A 15,556-nucleotide genomic window follows, 5' to 3' on the forward strand; every position below is an offset into this window, starting at 1 on the left:
GTGGCTTGGCATTTTGGGGGTGGATAAGGGGAGACTAAAGCATGTTTCAGAAGTAATCTATTTCTCAGCATTTAGTCCCTCGTGTCTCTTTTGCTGGTCCTTTGAAATATTCCAGCAAAAGAGAAGGAAAAAGAAAATTAATAAAGAATCCTACTAAATCCCAGATAAACATATGTAAAAAAAAATAATTCCAGGTAGGATCATTAAAGGTTAAAATGAAACTTATTTCTTCTGAGTGTCACCAAAAAATATTAAAATACCCATCCTTCCTGCCTCCCCACCTCAAAAAAAAAAAAAAAAAAAAAAAAAAAAGAAAAGAAAAGTAGAGATCATTTTGATACTAAAGGTATTGCAGCAGCTTTAAGGGACTCACAGATCAAACATCATTTGGGAAATTTCAAAGGGTTGTTTCAACAGTATCACTTTCTACCAGTCCCCACTCGCATCCCTTCTTCTTATATTTTAGCTCCTGATGAAGTTTCAGCTGCTCCTGAAGTCAGTCCTTGTGTTCTTGGCTATCAAAGAGCATTGCAACATCAACGTCAGAGTTAAACTGAAAAAAAAAAAAAAAGGCTCTAAAAAAAAAGCATCCCTTTTCCTTTGGAGATCAGAAAGTCAAATAAAAAGGATGCTGATTTGTGGAATAAAGGGTGGGATTCCCTGCTGAGACGATAGGAATCTTCTGACTTAACTGAGTTAAGATTTGAATACATTTGGCCCAGACAAGGGGGAGAAAAAAAAATCCATTAGTTTTGAGAAAAGCCTCACACAGTTTCAAAAGGAAATATGTTAATACAAAAATATTTTTTTTAAAGAGGGAAAAAAAATGATTTGTATGTGTGTTTCGGAGCCCAGGAGTTTAATACTATCAGCCAGAAGCAAAGAGAGAAATTAAATTACATGACTAGCATGAAGTCTTGTCTCCTGCTGCCAGGACATGGGTGAGGGAACAAGAGAGTCCTCTGCAGCCCTGCTGGATCTGGCCATGGGAAAAGCATTCCATGGCCATCCCTGTGGCACTGCTGGGCCCTCCACGGGAATCACTGACCCTGGTCCTTGCTCTGGCTCAGGGTTCACTCCCCAGCAGCCCCAGGGCTGGTGCAGAGCTGCCCCACAGGGATGGGTTCTGAGCCTCCCCCAGCCCTGCCTCAGTTCCCCCCCTCTGCAGGGACCCCAGTGATGTCCCTGCTCTGCATCAGCCCACACCCCTGAGCCCACAGGGAAGCTCATCCCTCCCAACACACCATCCTGATTTACAGCCCCCTGATGCCACACTGCCCATCCTTCAGCATCCCCCAGGAACCCCCAGCTCAGTGACTGTGGTGCTTCAGGAAACACAATTTGCTGATGGCCCAGGTGCTTGTCCCTCTGGTGTGTCCCTGCTGAGGGCAGGGGGCTGGCTGCCTCCAAGGGGAGCTGGCAGGATTGCTCTGCATCACAGAGCTCTGCATCACAGAGCTCTGCTGCCATCCTGCCCAGGAGCAGGGCAGGAGACCCCCACGGCCATCAGTCCCTCCTGGCTCCAAGAAAAGGCATTTTCTACTCTGCAGCTGCCCAGGAGAGCAGATGGTAACTCATACTGGTTGTGGCTTCCTACAGCTTGAAATGTCCCCTGTTACTCAGCAGCCTGGCATGGCAAATATGCCCTGTCCCTTCATCCCTGCAGAGCTTTCCTCTCCTCCACGCCTGAGCAATGCTGAGACGTGTGTGAGGACTCACCCAAAAATAATCCCAACAGCAGGAGATTGCCCTTCGTAATGAGGCCCCAGGAAAAGCCGGTGGCTGGGGAAAGGTTCAGTCCAGCCATGGAGGGGCTGCAGGCTCTAATGTGGGGTTGTTAGAAGAGCAGCTCAGTATTAAATCCTTTTGATGGTTCTCCTGCTGAGAGAAGAGATGATATCTCATCATTAATGGAGTTGAATTAATATAAATTAGCCGAACAGCTCCTCGCCGCTTCCGTTCAGGCAGAGAAAAGGGGTTTATTGGGGAGGCAAAAGCAACGATCCCTTTCACCTCACATTCACTCCACCATCCATAAAGATGCTGCTGACCTCGCAGTCTCGTCCCTCCTCCTCCCCTCCCCTGGCAGGACCGAGGAGATGTAAAATGAAATGATTATGTGACATCCCAGGAACGTGGGGACTGTCCACAGCACAGACCTCTGGTGACCTTTACACAAGTGACAGGTGACCTCTCTAAATCAGCCCTGGGGAGGCTTGGGACTGCCAGGAGGGCTGGAGCCTCCACACACCCTGTGCAGCAGCATCACCAGCTCCAGGGCTGTAACTCATGGGCAGACCAGGCTGGGGGAGAGGGGACACCTCTCTGGAGCCCCGGGCTGGGCTCTGAGGGCTCTTTCATTCCCTCTCTGCCGTGTATCCTCCTTCTCCTTCCATCTGCACCGTGAGCTTCATCCTTCTACACCCCTCACACACAGGCAGGAGCAGCACTGAGTATTTTCTGCAGCCCTGTCCAGATTTACTGGTTTCCAGCCTGTGTGACCAGCAATGAGCTCCAGAGAAACAGCCGTGAGCTGAGGGCAAGGGAACTGCCAAACTCCCGGGAAACAAAGACCAAAAAATTATTACTGCAAAGTTTTAAAGGCAAGAAGGGTTATTTCTTTACTGAGAAGGTGATAATTATTTAAGAGCAAACCTAAAGCTTGCAGTGTGTTTCAGCAAGTGCTGGAAGGTGGCAGAGTGTCTGTGCATCGGGGTGGAATGGATCCATATGTCAGGGCATACACCTGATTCATTTTTTAAAGCCATAAAAGGCAGACAGGAACAGACGATGTATATTATATTATGCACTTTTAAAAGCTACATTAAAAGAACATCATTAAGGTTGCAGAGCCAAGCACTCAGACAGTAGCTATGTCATGCCCAAGGCTGCCTGCCTGGGTTCATCTGAATCCCTCCAGCCTATAAATGTGTGACACGGACTAAGAATATATGTCCAGGTATTTTCTCCTTCTCCCCACACTGGACATGGGATGGATGAATTGTGACATCTTAGAGGTTTTCCTAGCCTGTTATTGTCTTACTGCTGTAGCCATGGGCTTGTTCAGCCACAGCCCAGCAGCAGCACCTCCAATCCCGACTGGTTTGTGCTGCTCCGCACCTTCACCAGGAGCTCCCACCATGAGCAACGTCACCACCTGCCCTGCCAGCCCAGCCTGGGGCCAAGGTCCCCTCAGAGAGCACCCCAGCCACACACCCACCCCTCACAGTGTCCAGAGGCAGAGATACAAATTCCTGCTGGTACCACAGCCCGGTGCAAACCCACCCGCACGCTGCGAGAGCAGGGAGTGTGCTGCTGCTGCTGCCTGGCTGGAAGAAGGAGAAGAGAGAGAGAATTCAAATAAACTAATTTCTTGTTCTAAGACCTTTTCTCCCCTTTGCAGCTGCTTCTGATACAAAGGCAGAACCTTATCTCCCTGCAGCACGGCTCCAGCGCCCCAACAACCGCCTTGTTGTGATGCACAGAATGTGAGGCATCTGAGCAGCCCACACGGAGCCAGCCGGGAGCAGGAGCCACATTCCCTGACAATTTCTGACCAGCTTTTTTTTATTATTATTCCCCCTCTCTCTTCTTCCTGGAGCTGCTTTGCTTTCAGAATCCTCCCCCTGCACCCTGCCGAACCGTGGCCCCACAGACCGTGTGGGCAGCAGAGGAAGGAGCCTCATCTTTCACTCTGCCAAACCTCCTCCTGTCCCATGCCATGCATGGCAAACAGCCTTTTCCACCCCTGATCCCAGCAGGCAGGAGCAGGGGCATGCAGGCAGCAGAACAGACATCTATTACCCCATCACTGGCCTCAGTTCAGGCAGCGTTGGGGAAGGGGGAAGGCGTCAAGGATATAATCCATCCCAAAAAACAGATGCTAATCAAAGATGCTGACACTTGAGCTTGGACTCTGGAGTCCTACCCCAGCAGCTCAGACGTCCAGGCCTCTGGCACTATAAGGTCTCTCTAAGGTGTCATATTATCATCATCATCTTTAAAATTTTTAACACGCTTATATTGAAGTTTCACTTTGAGGCAGGAAACTGCTGGTTTAAAACAGAGGGAAACAGCATTGTCAGCCCCAGATGTTCAAAGCAGAGAGTCTGAGCCTCTCCATATGCACTTGGCCTGAAGAGAAGCTATTTTTTCTCTTCAGTTTTACAATCTGAGTTTTTGTTTACTATGTATAATGTCCTACAAAACCTACTGTAGTTCTCTGAGCAAATGGAGTACTTTTGTTTCAAATAGAAGGAAAAATACAGGAATACAGACAAATACAGGAATATTGCTGAAATTTTGCAGTCATGTGCAAGGCCTGAGAAGAATGTTTGGAGGAAAGAATAAGTTAATACTGGAGAAGTATTAACTTAAATGAGAAGTTCAGAGAAATTCAACATGATTTTATGCTGCAGTAAGAAGGAGAGGAAATGTGTTAAAATCTGGATGAATTCCAGGCCTACTAATAGAGAGAGCTTCATATTTAACCCAGCAGTTGCCCATGGAGGAGGGAACTGGGCTCTCAAGCTGGCCCTGCAGTGTAAGGCACAGACTGACTGGGAGGAATTCCCATCAGTGAAAAGCAGGAATGAACATCATCTTATGGAGCATTTCAAACCTCATCAGTCACTGCTGTTCAAGAAGAGCCACTGAAGCTGGGACACAAGAAGAGAAGTTTGCTGGGATGCTGAGGATTTACTTAACTGGGACAAAAAAAAAAGAGACTGAGAAGTGGTAAAAACAGCCCAGGGTTTATCTGCCTAGACAGGAAAAAAGTTAATTAAGTTGAAGGGAAAACCTGGCAAAGATCAACTTCATAGGAACTGGACAGGAATACATGTAGAGCTGGCTTCCAGCCAGTGGAGCAGGAATACTTTTGAGGACCTTTCAGGCATAAATAGTGGAAGAGAGTAAACATGCTGCTTACACTTAATTTGGAGCCAAAGACCCTGTAATCCTGGTGCTCAGGCAGAACATCAGCATCTGTGGGAGCAGCAGTGCTGCAGATCACAGCACTGGAGAGAAGATCCTGAGCTCTGCCAACACCAGCTCTGGGAATGCAGTGGGGTTCAAGGTCTCCACCCCTGCTGAAGTGGGAAGCTCTCACCAGCGGGCATCTGAGTGGATCCTCCTGAGGATCCTGTTGTTCCCTGGCACAAGAGGTCTCCAGGGAATTAAACTGGAGGTGGTCACCACCACATCCACAAACACCATCTGCAAGCTCCCAGAGCTGACCAGCTGCTGCTGAGGCAGGAGGTGGGAGGCTCTCGAATCCTCCAAGGGAAGGGAGCATTTGCTTGAGTTCATGTATTCCAGGTAGTTGGATAAAATTGTTGGTTTTCCTGCCAGAATCACACAGCTACCACAAATACTTTTCATGCCACACAAAATTCTTTCTAAATGCTCCAGATCTGCAGAGTGTGGGGAGACAGGGAGATGGAGACAATCACAGCTCCGACCCACTCCTCCGCGGTGCAGAAGCAGGAATTTGCTCTCCAACTGGAATGTGGCTGCTTAATAGGGCCACAGAAGCGAAGAGGCTGCATCTGTAATGTTTCTGTCAAAGCAAATGAGGTCATTAACAGACGAGTTCAGTGATGGAATTGTCTCTTGTAGTATTTATTATATGGTCCTTTTCCTGACACCTCCCACTGAGAGAATATTAAATATTTAATGCACACCAAGGCTCTGCTCATTTTTCATTCCCACTTCAGCATTTCAAGTTGGCTCCAATCTGCTGCTAGCTATAAAGTCGACTGGACAATGGACCATAATGAATTAACTCTTTGGAAGCCACTGTAGCATTTACAGGAGTGCCAAAAGACTGGGTGCTTTATCATCTCTGACTCATGCATGTGCTCTAGAATTCAATCCTCAATTCATTAAAACAAAGTAGGGGGAGGAGGGTGAAGGTGGAGAATTTGGGAAATAGGTTTCAGGAACCATACATAAATAAATAATGAAGGGGGAGATGGAAATGTTAGCCTGTCAAGGTGACAGGGTTTATTTACTCATTATTTCTGGAGCTGCTATCTCCAAAAATGAAGGTTGTTCCTTTACCACAGGATCAATAGTTCATTCAGGATTTTGAAGACTGTCATGTTGCAAAGTGAGAGCAAGACCTTTGAGAAACAGCTCACAGCCCTGGTCATTACAAATCTAAGAGACATCTCCAAGAAAAGCAGAGCAAGATGTTTCCCACAGTGTGGTGGTTGCTGCCCATCCAGTCAAGCAAAGACAAAGTTGGTCCTGCCTGGTAGCTGAACTCTCCCAGGATGTCTATACATTTAAAAGTCAACCTGAATGTCTAAACTTCTAATTCTGCCCCCAAAACTCTCTCTCATAACGTTTGGTTAGATGGTGCTTCAAGAGAAGAAGGCCTGTCTGCTAAGAACGTGCTCCTCTGTGAAGCTTTCACCAGATAGTTCTGGAGGTTACAGAACCTAGAACTTCTTATCACCACCCTTCTGCCCAAAAAGGGAAAATCTAAGTACAAAACTATGCAGATGTGATGTCTACATGGACTTATGGTCAGTGTGTGGGAGGACCATCCAGGTGGCCTCTGTCAGGGCTTCACCTGACAGCTGAGGCTTCAGCATTTGGATTCCCTCTCACATGAAGGTATTTACAAGCAATATTTTTCCAGGGCAATCAGTGCCTTTATTTACTGCTCCTTTTCCATCTTCCTACAGCATCAGCAGATCTGCAGAAACTCTCATGCCTGTGGTACCAGGACCACACTGAGCAGAGAAAGACATGCAATTACAGTCAGACCGTTTTCACCCACAGGGAGGAAATTTCCAGGAAAACTAAATGTCATACATTTTTCCTTGAAAAAAGATCCCCTGGCAAATTACTCCTGGTTTTAGACTTACAAGCTCCCATTTGCTTATCTGGTTAACACTATCTGGCACTTTTACTGAGATACAAGGAAATCTGATTCCCACTCGTGGTGCAAAAGCAACCTGTATGTGCTTGACCTTTCTAATGTTTTGTAATTTGATTGGGTGGCTCTTCCCATATTTCCTTGTCACCAGCCCTGGTAATGTGAGAGGCAGAAGTGGAAAAGACAGACAGTAAACACACAAGCAAACACAAGTGGGAATTGGTTGAGGCCCTGAGATGCCCAAAGTACTCCAAGGTACATCCTCCCTGAGAGCTCAGCCCACGCTCAGCTCAGTCGTGTGGCTGGGGCTTGCTCAGTGACCTTTCCATGTCACCCAGTCTTCATTCCAGGTTCAGATCCGGGGTTCAGCCTGGATCTCTTTACTAATGAGCTTTTAGAAGTGTGATTTTTAATTCTTTTTTTTTTTCTGTTTGCTGTGCCCAGTATGAGCAGAGTTACCCCAGTACAACCCTGTGTATCCCTTGCACTGGGGATTCATCCCTTGGGAAGGGCTGCTCTGTGTGGTGGTACCAGCACGTCAGTACAACAAACTCAGTCACAGAGGGGCCTTAGCTCTGGTTTCTGACCATTCTGCCTCAAAACTGGGGCTGTTTAGAAGAGTAAGACAAATCTGGGGAGGAACAGGTGTGTCAGTAAAACCACCTCTAGGCTGCTCTTGTTCTGCATCCACGAGAGCAGTTGTGTCAATGGAAACTTGGACAAGTGCACAGTCCTTCTGCAGAGAGGCATTGCTCTTCTTGTATAGTCTCCCCATCTATTTAATGGTGACAAGGAGAGAGTACAGCTTTGCACCTGAAGTCACAAATGACAGGTCCATAGGAGAGCAAAGGAAATTTAGAAAGTTTATTTCTAAACTTTCTTGTAAATGCTTTCTGTTCTCAGCCCCCCCCCCCCCCCCCCCCGAACACAAATTCCCTGTGTGGCTTTATGCTGAATAAATCAGTCCTCCACAATTAAAATTCTTTTAGTTCCTGCACCAGGAATCCCAGTGAAATGCCACACATTTTCTCATAAGCCCTTGTGCCACACAGGCATTTCACTTCTTACAGACACAGGCTGGGCTCTGGGTCGGTGTTCAACAGCATCTCCTGCTGCCCCTGGCCAAGGAAGGACACAGCCAGTTGTTCACTCTGAGCAGTGTGATCCCAGAAGCAGAAGCCCCATTTGTTTTTGTTTCCTTTCCACAAACCCCTCCCCACAGATCGATTCCAGCCCAGCAGAGTGTCAGTAAATAAGCCCGGAGTAGCTGTAGCAGTTGGCATTTTCAAATATTCATCTTTTCAGATGATGCCTTTTTCTCCCCCAGCCCCTTAGCAGAGAGCTTTGCTCTTCCCTGTACCCAAATTGTCTGCCATACATACTCAGGTTTTGACTTAAAACATCTCCTTTTCACTCCAGTGACTGTATACAGAGAGACAAGACCACAGAACCACCCCAAATTAGTGTATGTTATGGCAGCCATTCAGTTTATTTATTTATGTGCATTTGGCCATTTCTTTTTGCAGTCATTAATAACGTGCAGTGAATCTGAACATGAGCTACTGAAAATGGCTCCTAAAGGGAGCCTTGTGCTTGTGGAGCAGCTGCTGGGTTTCCAGTGCCTTTCACCCAGTGCTTGGAGAGAAAAAGCAGTGAGAAAGGGTCTCATCTTATGGAAACATGATGAGAGAGTTGGGATTGTTCAGCCTGGAGGCTCCAGGGAGATCATAGAGCCCCTTCCAGGGCCTAAAGGGGCTCCAAGAGAACTGGAGAGGGACTTGGGATAAGGGCCTGGAGTTACAGGATAAGGGGGAATGGTTTCACACTGACAGAGTGCAGGGTTAGATTATATATACAGGAGGAATCCTTCCCTATGAGGGTGGGGAGGCCCTGACACAGGTTGCCCAGAGAAGCTGTGGCTGCCCCATCCCTGGAAGTGTCCAAGGCCAGGTTGGACGGGACTTGGAGCAACCTGGGCTGGTGGAAGGTGTCCCTGACTGTGGCAGGGGGTGGAACAAGATGATATTAAGGTCTCTTCCAACCTAAACCATTCTGTGATTCTATAAAAAATAACTATTCTCCTTTTCTTCATTCACCCCAAAATAGATCAGTCCTGGCAGTGACTGGCAGGGAAGTGAACTGTTCTCACTCAGATCTGCAGCACATCTTTTATCCACTCTCTCCCCAGCTCCTTTTCTACCTTTTCTTTCCTCTCTGGCTCTTGAGCACTGATGCAAGAATTTCAAGCCACATCAACTCTGATGTAACTCCATTTGATTTACTGGCAGCTGGAGGCTGTTCCTCACTGGCCATCACGCTGAGTGGCAGGTGCTGTGAGGGTCCTGTTCCTGCCTCGACAAATCTCAGGTTAAAATAAAGGTAGTAGAGACCTTTAGACACAAGAGCGAGTCACAAGGGAGGAAGAATCCGGAAAGCTCCCCTTGAATTTAAGGAGTGGGGACACCAGGCACATTTACCATGGGCTGGATCACAGTAAATAACTTGGGAGCTGAGAAAATTCTGCTGCATCAGGATGGTGAGAGCAGCTACTGTAGGGGACCTTTTGAACATCCCATTAAGTTATGTCCCATCAGAGGAGTCCTGTAGCAGGTCCATGGCAATTGGATTGTGGCTGCTGAAACCAGGAGGATCTGCCAAGGGTCCAGAGGCTGCAGAGAGCCACAGCAGCAGAGCTGTGCAGGAGTGTGTGTTCTCTGTTCTATCCCCCTTGGACAACAGCAGGACAGCTGGTGTTAATGGCCAGAGCTCCACTCCAAACCTCAACTAGTGTTATGCTGGCTGAGGATCTGCTCCTGCTTCTGCTCTCTGGTTTCTCAGAATCCTAAAGCACTGCATGCAAGGGTGGCAAAGTACAGGACTTATCACATGTGATACCGTGTTATAAAGTGATTTGTGGCTGCTGAGGAGCCCTTCCAGATCCTCAGGGCTGTGGCTGAAACCTTTGCTCAGTTGTATCACTTCTCAGAAAAGAGGGACTGGTGCAGAGGGGGGGAAGGTGGCAGGTCCTGGGCTCCCAACCCCAAGGGGCCACTTTGGCCTTGTCTGAGTCAGACCCCATTGTGATGGCTGTAAAAGAGTGATAAAACTATTTACTGCAGGATGCTTGCATATGGAAAGTGTCAAGGATCACCCTGATTAACGACGAGGTGATATCAGAGGGGATATCACTGCATATAATAAACCAGGTTTTTCCATGTGGGTTCACTTGGGTTACAAACTGCATCTTGACCAGAGTCTTTTTCAATTTTCTGTGAATGGAAGTGCAGCCTGAGCTACTGAATTTTACTGAGCAGGTGCTCAGCCATTGCTACATCAAAATGGAGCAAAAATATGAGGACATCAGGTGTGGCAGGAGGGGTTTGCACAACTAATCCCCTCTGATTCCCTCCAGAGTCAGATGGACAGAGAACATCTTCCAGTGACAAAGAGATGAAATTTTGGGAAACTAGGCAACTAGCTCAGCAAAAAGAGGGTGGATATGAGATGTTAGTAAAGTCAAACAGCATTTACAAAAATCAGCTTTGGTCCAGATGCAAAGCAAGTGGGGTGTTCCTGCTGGGAGCCCAGGCTGGCACTGACTGCAGGGCAGCTCAGTTGGGCACTTTCTCTGTTAAGAAGATTTGCAGACCTGCTTCCAGTGAGATGTGATGTTGGGATTGACCTTGCCTTGGCTTCCCTGCTCTTCCCACTGGGGAGGCAGAACACCACTGGGGGGGTGCAGCAGCATTTTGCATCCTCTCAGCTGAGGACACACAAAGTGTTTTACAATTTCACTCACCCAGACCCGAACTGGGGATGTGGGAGCAGTACTTGCTCAAAGCTTGCAGGAAGCCATTGAACACTCCAAATATACAGACCCACCCAGAGCACGAGCCCATAAGAGTGAGGCTTACAGGAAGAAACAGTGCCTTTTATAAATCAAACTGATATTATTGGAGAAAACTTCCAGGAGTGCAACTGCTTCTTTTGTGCAGGGAGCAGAGAATGTGAGGCTTTGGGCTATGGAATCAAACCTTGTGCTCAGGGCAGGATTGGGCCCCTGAGCACCCTGCTGTGCTCTGAACTGGCTGTGATGTTGTTCCATCGTTTGCCCCCCGGGGATCCCTGTAACTAAGGGAACCATTTTGTTTTGCAGATTGAGAGGGGAATCAAATAGTTGAATCCTTAGTAAACATGCAAACACAACTGGTTGTCTTTGATGATTTGTTAGCTTGGACCTGAGCCAGGAGACCGGGGGATTGCAGTCCAAGTTCCTGGAGCTCCACAGATGACATGCAGAGCAGCAGATCAGAGTCGGAATGAGTGAAGCTTGTTATCAGTTGGAGACGTGGCCAGCGGCTTTTCCAGGTGGAATCTCCCTAAAATATCTCCTGCCCAGTTTCAATCTGGCAATCTTGGCTGAACCCGAGTCACCTACTTAATAAAAATTCCATATTCAGTCCATAGAAATGCTTCCAGCACAGTTAGATCAATTCCTTCTAAGTAGCAATAAATGTGTTTTCCTTTAAAAGGCCAACACAAGCACATTATCACAGCCTATAATCCCCATTCTCTCTATTAGCTCAAAGTACATCCTAGAGGCCAAGGGTCACAGCTAAAGACTAATCAGTCTCATTAGCCTGTCTAATTTATCTTAACTAGGGGGACACAAACACACTAAAACTGTTAGGGAGACTTTTTGATCAGGATATGGGAGTCATTCATCAGGGTCCTGCAGCTTCCAGAGACAGGAGGGAGAAACGACCCAGGGACAAAGCCATTCTCAGGGAAGCTCTGCACCAGGATGCACCCAGGCAGCCAGGATGGGGCAGGAACCCTCCTGGAGGCTCCTGCTGTCCTGCCAGGCCATATCCCAGCAGGATGGGGGGAGAGAGATGGAAAAGCATCTCCTCCTTGTTCTCACCCACAGGCCATCCAGCAGCTCAGTGTCTTCCTTGCTCAGGCTCTGCTTTGGCACCGCAGGCGCTCCCTGGACCAGGAAAGGGTTTGAGTCCATCTGGTTAAAGTTTAACCTTTCCCTGGCTGTGAGGGCCCTGTCAGCCACCACAGTGACTTGGGAGCATGAGCTGCCCCTCCTTCTCCCACGTGCATCACTCTCCTGATGGCTCCCAGCTCACCCCCTCCCCGCTTCACTCCCAGGCGGATGGAGAAGGGGGACGAGGGACACTGTGCTCAGATGGAGCAGCAAGCACCATGAAAAGGAAAAACGAAGCTAAAACTGGACTCCTGTGGAAGCAGTTTCGTCTCTGGTTATCCAGAGAGGTGTTTTAGACACTCCAGCCCAACAACACAGCTCTGCTCCAGACCCTCCCTCTCACCATCAGCAGGCAATGTAAATGCCCTCACAAACACTGCCCAGAGTTATTGCCCAGGCTCTGGGCTTTAGTAGCCCAAGGCAACAAAGCAAACCCTGAGGCTTGTTTCCAGCCCTGAGGCTCTAACCCATGTTTTCATCCTGGAGGTTCCTGGCTGGGAGGAATTTCAGAATTTGCGCTGCCTGCACACCTTTGTTGGGTGTTAAGACAAGAAGGTTTTCCCCTAATAAAAGAAGGAAATATAGATTATTTAAAGAGTTTCAATAGGAGGAGGCTGGCCAAGCTCTAAATCAAAGTCACCTCTTGAGATTCTCCGGAGAGAAAGGAAAAGGTTATCCCTCAAATCCTTATTTCTGTCTCGGAAATACGTGCCTCCAGAATAGTTGCACTTCCAGTGACAATCAGACACAGAAAGGAAAGCATTGTTGCTATAAACCCTTTTCCTCCTGCACAGCCCTTGTTTCTGTACCACATGTGTGTCCTCAGCCTGCCCTGTGGGTCACTGCAGGTCCCAGCCAGGCCGAGCTGAGCTCAGCTTGACCCAAGTCCAGCTGCCGTGCAAACCTTTCATCACCCGGCCAAGGGGCTGCTGCCAAGGACAACAGTCATGGCAGAGACACTCCTTGGGCACCCATCTGCCTCCCTGGCCATGGATCACTGTCCATGCAACGGGTCACAGGCACCGAGGCTGAAGCCTGGGTGGAGTTCAGGGCTCCTGGCCTGGGATTTCCCTGGGGGAGGGCAGCTGGAGGTGTATAACATCACACAAATGGGTTAAACTCTGAAGGTGCAACCACCCCGACAAGAGGATTTATAAAGTGTCACAGCAGTTTGTGTCACCCCTGTCCCATTTTTTGTCATTCACTTTTTCACTTCCAAGAGACTTGAATGGGAAACATTTAGGGGAAAAATAGCTCTGCTCTGCCTTTCACTGCAAGGAGCGTGTGTGCTGTGATGCCATGGGGGCCAGTCAGGCTGATCTGGGCAGAAGAGGGGGGAAGAGGTGGTGAAGATCCTCAGCACAGCTCAAAGGAGCCATCTCTAGTTTGCTGCTTCCTTAGTCCCTTAGAACTGTCACAGGCAGGACAAACTGCAGTCAGGACCATGTGCCTCAGCCTCTGTGGGTAATTGGCCCCACTGCAAGCACAGGGACAGGAGTTCCTCATTCAAATAAGCAGCTGAACACCCTTGTCCAGATTTGTTTTCAGAGAAACTGTGGCCATCACAATTCCCGTGCACAGAAGTTAAGTAGATATTTCGTATAGAAAATCTTGAGAATATCAGTCTATCCAGATTTTGAATATTTTTTTTTAGTTACGGATTGAATTAAAGCTCCTAGCATTGACTTTTTCAAGAGGTCTTAAACAACCCATAGCAGTTGTCACAAGTCCTCTCCACTGGGGAAAAGGCAACTCATGGGTCTCAGGTACTCACAGAGCTATGTGCAACTTTGAAGCTGGTCAGAAACATTCCTGTGCATCCCAGCTCATCAAAGAAATCAAGCTCATGCTTAGTTTTAATCACAAACTTACACCTGGTTAAAGCAAAGCGCTAATGAACAGTGAGATTTAAGTGGCCACTGAAATATTCCAAATGTTCATGTGCATCGAGCCTGCTTTTTCTTTTCTTTCCTTTTTTGTTTCACTTAAGACTGTTGTGTGATACCAACCAGGAGTTTTTGCCAAGGACGGTTCAGGTCAGTCTTACTCACATGGCCAAGCTCCCTTGGGAAGGATAAACTCACCCCACGTAGCATGTCCAGGCTGGGCACCTTGTCTAAATTGATAGCCCCAGTTTCTTCTGCAATCAGGAGAGGAGTTGGGCACCTTTGAAGAAGGATTCATCCTTTCTGTCTGCATTTTAGGGCAGATGAATCACCTTGTGGAGATCCTTGCCTTTTTTCCAGGGCAGCCAAGGAAGTCTAGACTGTAAGCTTGGATTAGTCACTTGATTTCTCAGCAGCAAAAACATTGCACCCTTAACATTTTTGAGCCCATGAGGTTGGGTGAGATGAATGCAGGTCTCAGAGCCACACAAGCCTTGCTGTGCAGTGAGTTATTAGTGAGTTATTTCTCGAGAGCAAGGCTGGGAAATGCCCACTCTTGTTCCCAAGCTCTGCTCCCAGCCACCTCCACATCACTCAAGGCACAGCCCTGGAGTCAGAAACACACAGGCAGGTCATTGTATTCCACACATGCAGAGACTTGCAGGGACAGATTCCCAGCTGTAGGTCCTGTCCCCCAGCTCTTGGGGATATTTATTCCAGTGCTAATCAGAAGGTGGGATGGAAGCACTTGCAATGTCCTGGCAATAAGAAGAAGTGGAAGAGATGGAGGGGAGGGAAGGAAATTCATTTGTTGAGATGATGGAGTGACTCCTTCAAACAAAAAATTACTAATGATTAAAACAACGCTTGAGACTGTCCGTTTACATTTTAAAGGTGTGTTATCCCAACCAAAGGGGTCCAGTGCTCAGCACCTCTTCCTACTGATTACCATCTAGCTTTCCATTTTCATATAACCTTGAAATGCAATAAAGTCAATGTATGCACAAGGATTCTCTTTTTCTGATGGCTCAAGTGATTTTTTTTTTTCTTTTTATCATCCTTTACCTGGAATCTGTGTCAAAGCCCCATCCTACAGCATATCCTTTTAGAGGAAAAGAGAGGAGGCTCTGTGTCCACCCTGCCTGCTTTGTGTATCTGGTTGTCAGAAGTAAATCATAAGGTCATAGAACAGTTTGGATTGGAAGGGGCATTTAAGGGTCATCTATTCCAACACACCTGCAGTGAGCAGCAACATCTTCAACCACACCAGGCTGCTCAGATCCTCATCCAACCTGACCTCGAATGTGCCCAGGGATGGGGCATCCACCACCTCTCTGGGAAATCTGTTCCAGTGTTCCACGAAGCTTCCTGTAAAAAATTATTTCCTTATATCCAGTCTATCCAAATATCTTCCACTCCACCTTCTCATTATCCTTATATCTAGTCCATCCTATATCTAGTCTCTATCTAGTTTATCTCTAGTCTAAATCTACTGGGTACAGGAAAACATAAAAGAGATTCCTCTTCCTTTGATTTTATATCTGACTTGGTAGTTGGGAATGTGCAAAACTCTCAACTCCTCTGAATGAAGACATTTTCTAGCACTGAATTCCCACAGCAGCAAGGGATGGCTTTGTCCTGCCCCCTCCTCCTCCTCCTCCCAGCACCCATGCTGTTCTTCCTACAGCAACACCAGAGCATTTCCTGTGCTGGAGATCAGCCTGGCCAGTTATTTTGCAATGCAGATAAACCCTCTTTGCATTATTTCCAGGAGAGAGAAAGAGA

General features: G+C 47.6%; 1 long non-coding RNA gene across 1 annotated transcript; it reads right to left on the reverse strand.

The window, feature by feature from the left end:
- Positions 1-378: 378 nt before the first annotated feature.
- Positions 379-15,134, reverse strand: LOC135423829 (uncharacterized). Its single transcript, XR_010434974.1, has 3 exons — positions 15,008-15,134; positions 1,720-1,881; positions 379-553 (listed from the first exon to the last, which is right to left on the reverse strand). It is a non-coding gene; the product is annotated as an uncharacterized LOC135423829 (long non-coding RNA).
- Positions 15,135-15,556: the final 422 nt, after the last annotated feature.

Source organism: Pseudopipra pipra, chromosome 17 (assembly GCF_036250125.1).
Source record: "Pseudopipra pipra isolate bDixPip1 chromosome 17, bDixPip1.hap1, whole genome shotgun sequence".
In the NCBI taxonomy this organism is placed as follows: Eukaryota; Metazoa; Chordata; class Aves; order Passeriformes; family Pipridae; genus Pseudopipra; species Pseudopipra pipra.